Source organism: Vipera ursinii (assembly GCF_947247035.1).
Source record: "Vipera ursinii genome assembly, chromosome: 2".
Lineage (NCBI taxonomy): Eukaryota > Metazoa > Chordata > Lepidosauria > Squamata > Viperidae > Vipera > Vipera ursinii.
The window spans coordinates 45,426,545-45,435,343 of record NC_139513.1 but is presented as its reverse complement, the minus strand read 5'-3'; positions in this window follow the sequence as shown (position 1 = coordinate 45,435,343).

Genomic DNA, 8,799 nt, shown 5'->3' with positions numbered 1-8,799 from the left:
GAATTGGGATATGATTGTTACTTCAAATGGAGTTGAAAGCATGTCTGTGCAGAAAGCAACCAGCTGCTATAGCAATCTTCAGACATTATTAGCTAAAATATTTGGAAAGCAACTCTCAGGACTTTTGGAAGTCCATGCAGATGGCTAAAAGCATGGTATAATGCAAAATAGTAACATATTACATGTACATGAAAGTATCTTTATAAGTTCTTGATGGCAAATAAAGTACTATTTTAGTAGCTTTGTTATGAGAGAATTCAATAGGTACAGGAATATTGCATGATATTTTTTTAAAAAATGATATTTTAAAAAAATATCTTTCTTTGACAAAAGTAAAGTCAAAAAAGTGATATTATGTGGGCAGAGATACAGATGTTTTTTGTTCCATAGATATTTTAAGGCCTGATGCCATGTGATCATATTTTAGTGAAGCTTGTTCTATCTCCATGCTGATTTATGTCTACTTTGCTCTATCTTCAACACATCACACTGCACTTCTCCTTCTCCTTCTCCACCATGGGAATGTTAATTAACTACTTATATGATCCAGGCTAGTTTTCAGTCATTGACCCAAATATGATAGCTCTAGATGGGATAAAATCTCTTGTAAGTCTTACAGGTAACATATAATTACTCTGATACCCAAGGTTAAAGTTCAATAGAGCTAGTAGCACTAAACTGGGGACAGGTATTATACAAAAATAAGGAGCTATTTGATAACTTAGTATAAAACTGTTTCCTATCTATTAATGGACCGGCAACCTAAATTGTCTCCTTAGTCTTGACTCTAGTCTTGACTAAGCCTGCTTCCTCAATGTGATGCCATCCTGATGTTCTGGATTTATACCATCCAGGGTTCTGTTGGCTGTGCTGGTTGTGAATTCTGTGAATTTAAACTCACAGTGCCTGGAGACATTACCCTGGAGAAGACTGTGCCGAATATTTTTCCTCTAGTCTAATTGGATGTGAGGACAATTGACTGAGACATCTGACACCCCATTGATTGCCAGGTTGATTTGGCTAATCTGGCTGACTAGGCAGAGGTCTCTTCCTCCCTCACTGCTCTATGTGCATCCCCCCTGAAGCTGCACCCTCAATGGAAGCAAATGACCATCCTAGATAGAAGTAGTGTAAGAAACTTAGGTCAAAGGTATATATATGATGGTTGCGCTCCCCAGTTAGAACCACCAAACAAATTCAAGCTCTAATCTGAATCACCAGGTATCAGAAACCAGCTGAGTAAAAACAAAAATCGGGCAACAAATAGCATTGTATAGAATAGGCATGAGAAAGGCTTCTGTATCTGGGATGAGAAGACCCGGATGATCACAAGATGACAGGAATGACAGCTGATAGCCATCTATCTTAAATGATTTAGCTGAGGAGGGGACTAGACTAGATAGCTTTTATAGTCATACTAATTTTTACAGACTGGAACTGGAAGGGAATCTTTTAGCTTGTAGGATTTGACCAGAGAACATAACATTTTTTGCTGTTCAGTGAACTCCTCAAGACCTTAACTTCTTTTGAAGATTTGGAGAGGGATTGAAGCTATAGTCATCTTCACGAAATATTAAATTTAAAGGTCAGGCTTTTTGCTTTGAACTTGGCAGCACAATGCTGTTTGGATATAATTTGCACCAAGTTCAATAGTTCTTACTCCTAGGTGTATATATATAGGATTGCGAAGCAATATACAAATTTTAGAGGACCTGAATGTAGTTTTCTACAGACTTGTTACTAGAAACATAATATTTGCTTACATTACTAGATGCCATATGCTGAACTGCCTCTTTTTGTAAGCATCGTTTTTGCTTTCCCAACCCAAAGCTTTGTTGACAGTTTATAGCACATATTTTAATCAATTTGCAATTATATAATAGTAACATGAATTGAATCGTACTATCTTTTTATAAGATACAGGAGGATAGAAATTAACAGTCACACTGTGCTGTCAAACATTAATTTTGGAAGGGAAGACTGTTTTGCTGCCTTGGAAATCAGTTTTTCTAGCAAACAATAAACCACTATGATTATTTGTATCTAATAATGAGGCTTTGGGACTTTTCTTTTTTAAAGATGTGACTCAGTAACATGTGTTGCTTTATCTAAGAAGAGAACCTTTTTTGTTTTGTTTTTTTGTTTTTGTTTTTCATTGCTTACATGTGATACCAGAAAAGGAAGAATGTGAAATGGAGGAAAGAAAATACAAATCTACAGATTATGGAGCATTTATTTAACAGATTTATTGCTTGTCCTGCAATGCATTTCTGAGTGGTATACATAATTAAAATACATTTTTACAAGAAGATATATACAATTAAATATAATAAAAGCACGTGAAATGTAATGTTATTAGTTAGAAACTTTGTTCTTCCAATGTACTTCAGAAGAGTTTCACAACTGAATTTAGAAATGATCTCAGTCACTGTCTATTAAGAAATTGCCAAGCAATAACTGTAGCAAAAATATTTCTGGAATTATGAACTGCTTTGAATGCCACAATTACCAAAAGACCTGAATGATAAGAATGTTTATATAATGTACATTTACCATAGAAAGAGAGGTATATATTGTCATGCTGTTATGGGCATAAAGTTTGGGTATCAATAGATTAATCAAGTACACCAAATTAAAGCATTTGCGACAGGACATGTTAGATGTTTTTATCATTCAAAATATAAAACAAAGGATTGATTTTCAGTGTGTTGGCTCAAAACTCATGGAGCTGAAGTTTCAATCTTTCAAGAGGGCAACAATCTAAGCAAGGCTGGCCTAGCACATTAGTGGTCTGTTTCGTGTAAAGGCTGTTTATCATTTGGCTTACTTCTCATTTAGGATCAAGATGATTGGGGGCTGTAAATTAAAGCAGTGTTTTATATGATGCAAAGCTAAATGGAATGGATTCTAATGCCATATAAATCACTATCTTTCTTACCATTCTATTTCTATCCCATTTGGGTTAGCACAAGAGAGGCACCCAAACTATGAAGTTTATTAGTAAATATGTCCAGTTCTCTTTAGAGGGCAGAGCATGTAATAATTGATAGTTGAAGCAGAACCGATGACAGGCATCATTTCCCAGAGGATCCCAGAGTGCCTATTAAACCAATCATCTATGTATGTGCTAGGGGCCTTGGATATCATACAGATAAGTGAGTAACAGGAAATGGCTGTTCTAGCTCCTCCTCCTTCTATAATAATAATAATAATAATAATAATAATAATAATAATAATAATAATAATAATAATAATAATAATAATAATAATAATAATAATTTAATTTTTATACCGCTGTTCTCCTGAAGGACTCAGGGTGGTATACAGGGCAATACAATAAAATACAATATATAAAAATTAAAAGAAATATTAAATACAGTAGCCCAATTAAATAAATTAATACAAAATGTTAAAATACCCCTAAACCCATCTAGTGAAGTTCTTCCGAAGTACTAATATTGTTTTATAAAACCCTAGTAAGGTCGCAACCAATTTTGGCCACCACACTACAGAAAAGATGTTAAGACTTTGAAAAAAGTTCAGAGAAGAGCAACTAAAATGATCAAAGGCCTGGAGACTAAAACATATGAAGAACAGCTGCAGGACTTAGGTTTGGCTAGTCTAAAGAAAAGAAGAAACAGGGGTGACATGATAGCAATATTCCAGTATTTGAGGGGCTGCCAAAAAGAAGAGGGGGTCACATTATTCTCCCAAGCACCAGAGGGCAGGACAAGAAACAATGGTTGGAAACTGACCAAAGAGAGAAGCAACCTGGAATTAAGCAGAAACTTCCTAACAGTGAGGACAATTAACCAGTGGAACAGCTTGCCTTCAGAAATCATGGGCACTCCATCACTGGAGGTTTTTAAGAAGAGACTGAACAATCACTTGTCTGAAGGTTCTCCTGCTTGAGTAGGGGGCTGGACTAAAAGACCTCCAGCTATATTCTGTTCTGTTCTGTTCTACGTGAAGTGTTTTGACAAAACACATGATAGCTGGCTTGAAGAAATCAGAAATATGCCAGAAGCAGAATTCAAAATCCTTAATGTTGCTTTAAAGGCAATTGTTAGAAATACAGCACAAAGTATGACACATTCCTAGAAGCTGAGAAGAAAAGAAGAAGGAAACTTGGTAAGTACATAAATAAAAAAATAGCAGAATAATTAGGGACAAGCAACATACGGCTTCAGATGATTGAGTTCTATAGAAGCCCCTCTGGACTTGAGAATATATATATAATATCACCAAATGTCCAGGATTCATTGACTTTCTTCATATTAAAAGCTATAAGTGTTGTTGCTGCTGTAATGTCAGCAGTTTCACAACGGTTAGGAAGAATAGTGAGAGGGATCTTGGAGTCCTAGTGGACAATCATCTAAACGTGAGCCAGCAATGTGCTGCAGTTGCCAAAAAAGCCAATGCAGTTCTAGGCTGCATTAACAGAAGGATAGAATCAAGATCACATGAAGTGCTGATACCACTTTATAATGCTTTGGTAAGGCCACACTTGGAATACTGCATACAGTTTTGGCCACCACAATGTAAAGAAGTTGTTGGGACTGTAGAAAGACTGCAGAGAAGATCATCAAAGATGATTATGGGATTGGAGGCTAAAACATATAAAGAACGGTTGCTGGAATTGGGATGTCTAGTTTAATGAAGAGAAGGACGAGGGGTGACATGATAGCAGTGTTCCAATATCTCAGGGGCTGCCACAAAGAAGAGGGAGTCAAGCTATTCTCCAAAGCAGGACAAGAAGCAGTGGATGGTAACTAACCAAACAGAGAAGCAACCGAGAACTAAGGAGAAATTTCCTCTTAGAACAATTAATCAGTGGAACGACTTGCCTCCAGAAATTATGAATGCTCCCACATTGGAAGTTTTTAAGAAGAGACTGGACAACCATTTTTCTGAAATGGTGTAGGGCTCCCAGCCTGAGCAGAGGGTTGGACTAGAAGACCTCCAAGGTCCCTTCCAACTCTGTTATTCTGCATTCTGAATAGCTCGAGCAGCATCTCCCCCTACAGTGGGGGGTAAAGACATCAGATCCCTATTTGTATTGCCTCCTGACAAGTGGCCATATGAAATGAGGGAGTGGCCACAAACATAGAAGGGGCTAGTTTCTTCTATCACAAGATACCAGGAGGCACAATCTCAGCTTTGGGTTGTTGCTAGCAATGCTTCTATAGATTTTCCTTTTTTTAAGCAAAGGGAAATTGAATTCATTTAATCATGATTCACCAAACAGAAATCTTTTCTTTTCACCAAAAACTTGAGGTTTTATGTTATCATACAAACGGTGGTTTATTAAAGAAGGGTCTATTCCTGAACACTGGTTTATGAAAAAAAAAATCATTTTGCTAGAAACATTCTTTTTCTAAGCTTGAATCGAGAAATAAATCCAAATAATGGGTGATAGCTAACTGGCAAAAAATAAGAGTCTTTTATTGTTAAATTCAAGAAATATATGCAAGTAGTTAACTGATCCTGAAGCACTGTTCATATCTCCCTCCAAACTTTTAATTAAGCATATGCAATTTACTTCAGCACAGAATTTGTTATATTCTCCGAGTTTCTTTTTGTATTTTTGTGCCAGTAATCCTTTAACTTTCAATCAATCAATTAATCAGAATAGAGCTGGAAGAGACCCATTGCTCAAGTAGGAGACCCTATACCAGGATTGTCAAACTCGCAACATCACGTGACGTGTTGCGATGTATCACGACTTTTTCTCCATTGCCGGCAATGGGGTGGGCGCGGTTTCAGCATGATACATCTGGCCCGCGGACCGGCAGTTTGACACCCCTTGCCCTATACCATTTCAGACAGGTGACTGTTCAGTCTCTTCTTAAAAACCTCCAGTGATGAAGCATCCACAATGTCTGAAGGCAAGCTGTTCCATTGGTTTATTGTTCTCGCTGTTAGGAAGTTTCTCCTTAATTCCAGGTTGTCTTCTCTCTTTGATTAGTTTCCATCCATTGTTTCTTGTCTTGCCTTCTGGTGCTTTGGAAAATAAGTCGATCCCCTCCTCTCTGTGGCAACCTCTCAAATACTGTAATAGTGCTATCATGCCCCCCTATTTCTTCTTTTCTTTAGACTAGCCAAACCCAAATCCTGCAGCCATTCTTCATATGTTTTAGTCTCCAGGCCTTTAATCATCCTAGTTGCTCTTCTATGCACTTTTTCCAAAGTCTCAACATATTTTTTGTAATGTGGTGACCAAAACTGAATGCAGTATTCCAGGTGTGGTCTTACTAAGGCTTTACAAAGTGGTACTAATACTTCACATGATTTTGATTCTATGCCTCTGTTTATTACAATCAAAGATTGTGTTAGTTTTTTGGTTGCTGCCGCACACTGCTGCCTCATATTTAAGTGGTCATCCCCTATGACTCCAAGGTTCCTCTTACAGTTATTGTTTTTGAGCCAGGTTTTACCTAATCTACACTTGTATCTTTGGTTTTTCCAGCCTAAGTGTAAAACCTTGCTTTTCTGTACATTAAATTTCATTTGGGGGGGGGGGGGATAGGGCCCATTGTTCTGTCAAAATCTTTTTGGATCCTGAGCTTGTCTTCTGGGGTTTTGGCTACTCTTGCCAGCTTAGTGTCATCTGCAAATCTATTCCCTCATCTGAGTAATTTATAAAGATATGAAGAGTACTAGGCCTTGTGGTACCCCACTGCTTACTTCCATCCATGTAGATATAGTGCTGTTAAGGACTACTCATTGAATACAGTTTGTAAGCCAGCTATAAATCCATCTGGTGGTAATGCTGTCTATCCCACATTTTCCTAGCTGACCAAGAAGAACATTGTGGTCTACTTTGTCAAATGCATTACTAAAGTCTTACTATACTATGTCCACAGCATTTCACTGGTCTACTAATTTAGTCACTTTGACAAAGACTGAAATAAGATTGGTTTGACATGCTCTGTTTTTAACAAACCTGTGCTGGCTACTGGTTACAATTTTATTTGTTTCTAGATGTTCTCAGATCTGTTTTTTCATTGTTCTTGATCTTTTCCAATATCTTCCCAGGTATTGATGTTAGGCCAATTGGTCAGTAGTTTCCTCTGCTTTGTTTCCTTTTTTGAAGATGGGAGCCACATCAGCTCTTTTCCAATTCTCAGGTAATTCCCCGGTGTTCCAGGATTTTTGAAAGATATGGTACAATGGTTCTGAGATAGCATCTGCCAGCTCGTTCAGAACTCTGGGATGTAATCTATTAGGTCCAAGTGATTTATATTTGTCAAGATCATATAAGTGTTCTCTAACCATTTTATTGCTTATTTTAGTTTTTATTTCTAGTCTTCATTTTATGGTTAAGTTTTTGGTAGGTTGGGCTATAGGTTTTTTCTCTGTGTGTGAAGAGCCTTGGTGAAGCAGTGGGCTAATGCCTCCTTAAGTAACATCAGCTGCCTGCAATTAGTGCAGGTTCGCGTCCCACCAGGCTCAAGGTTGACTCAGCCTTCCATCCTTCCGAGGTAGGGAAAATGAGGACCCAGATTGTTGGGGGCAATTAAGCTGACTTTGTAATAATGCCGCTTGGGGTGTGTGTGAAAGCCCTAATAAGCAGGCATATACATAGAATGAAGGCTACTGCTAAGCTTGTAAGCCGCCCTGAGTCTTCGGAGAAGGGCGGGATATAAATGGAATTAAAATAAAAATAAAAATAAATAAGACTATTGCAAAGAATGAGTTAGGCAGTTCTGCTTTCTCTTTGCTGCTTGTTACTTCCTTGCCATCTTCTCTCTTTAGTGGACCTATTATTTCCTTGAATTTTTTTTCTTGTTATTTATATGTTGAAAGGAATGTGCAGTTGCGAATCTTACGTGCAGGAAAGTTTGTGACAACTGAATTCAAGTACTTCAGGATTTCCATAAATGTTATACTTTACAATTTATTGAATATTTGATGGAAATATGCTTCTGAGTGTATGCATGGGCCAAAGATAAATCTCACTGAGGTCAAGTTTTTTTTAAAAGATTTTAATCATAGTGGTTGGTTTACCCCATGACAGAAATAACAATTTCAAGGCCAAAAAAAATCTGGCTCAGTCTTGTAATACCTGGAAATAATAATATTCATGGTGTCCTGCTACAAGAAAACAGCTTTCAATGCTCACTCTCAACATGCTTAAGTATTCTTTGAATTGCTCAGTTCAGACAGTATAGAAATGAAAATACTGGAAACTTCTAAAATATGTTCTTTTTGTCAGCATCCTTTTTTTTTTTGACAGATGAACATGGTTCTTTAAAATATGTGGCGGAGAACGTACATGATGAATGTTGTCTGTAGCAATTTGAATTTCACAATCACATTATTACCCTCAGGCATGGTGGCCTAGTCATGAAGACGCTCGCTTCCTACTTGGAAGGGTGAAAGTTCAATCCTGGATAGCAGCAGACGTTTCTCTCCTGCGGTGCAAAGAAAAAAATATATATGCTGTGAACTCTACATAGGCATCAGGAAGGGCATCCGGCTGGTAAATGCTTAGCTTCATCTGGTCACCCAGAATTAAGGGACTACAGGGCATTAAAAGGGGAAATTATTTTTATCATTGCCCTCATTATCAAGAAGGGTTTCTTTATACTTTTCATTCCATTTATCAGTCCTGACTGAAATTGTTGTACTAGTGTACATGAATGATCAACCTTGAATATGATTGGAGATGCTGGCTTCTAGGATCTCCTTCACTTGGCAATCTCCAACCAAATAAATGCAGGTTTTCTTTGGATTGTCCTTTCGTTTTGGAAGTTTCAAATATGGCAATGCTGTTCTATCTGCTCTAAAGATCAG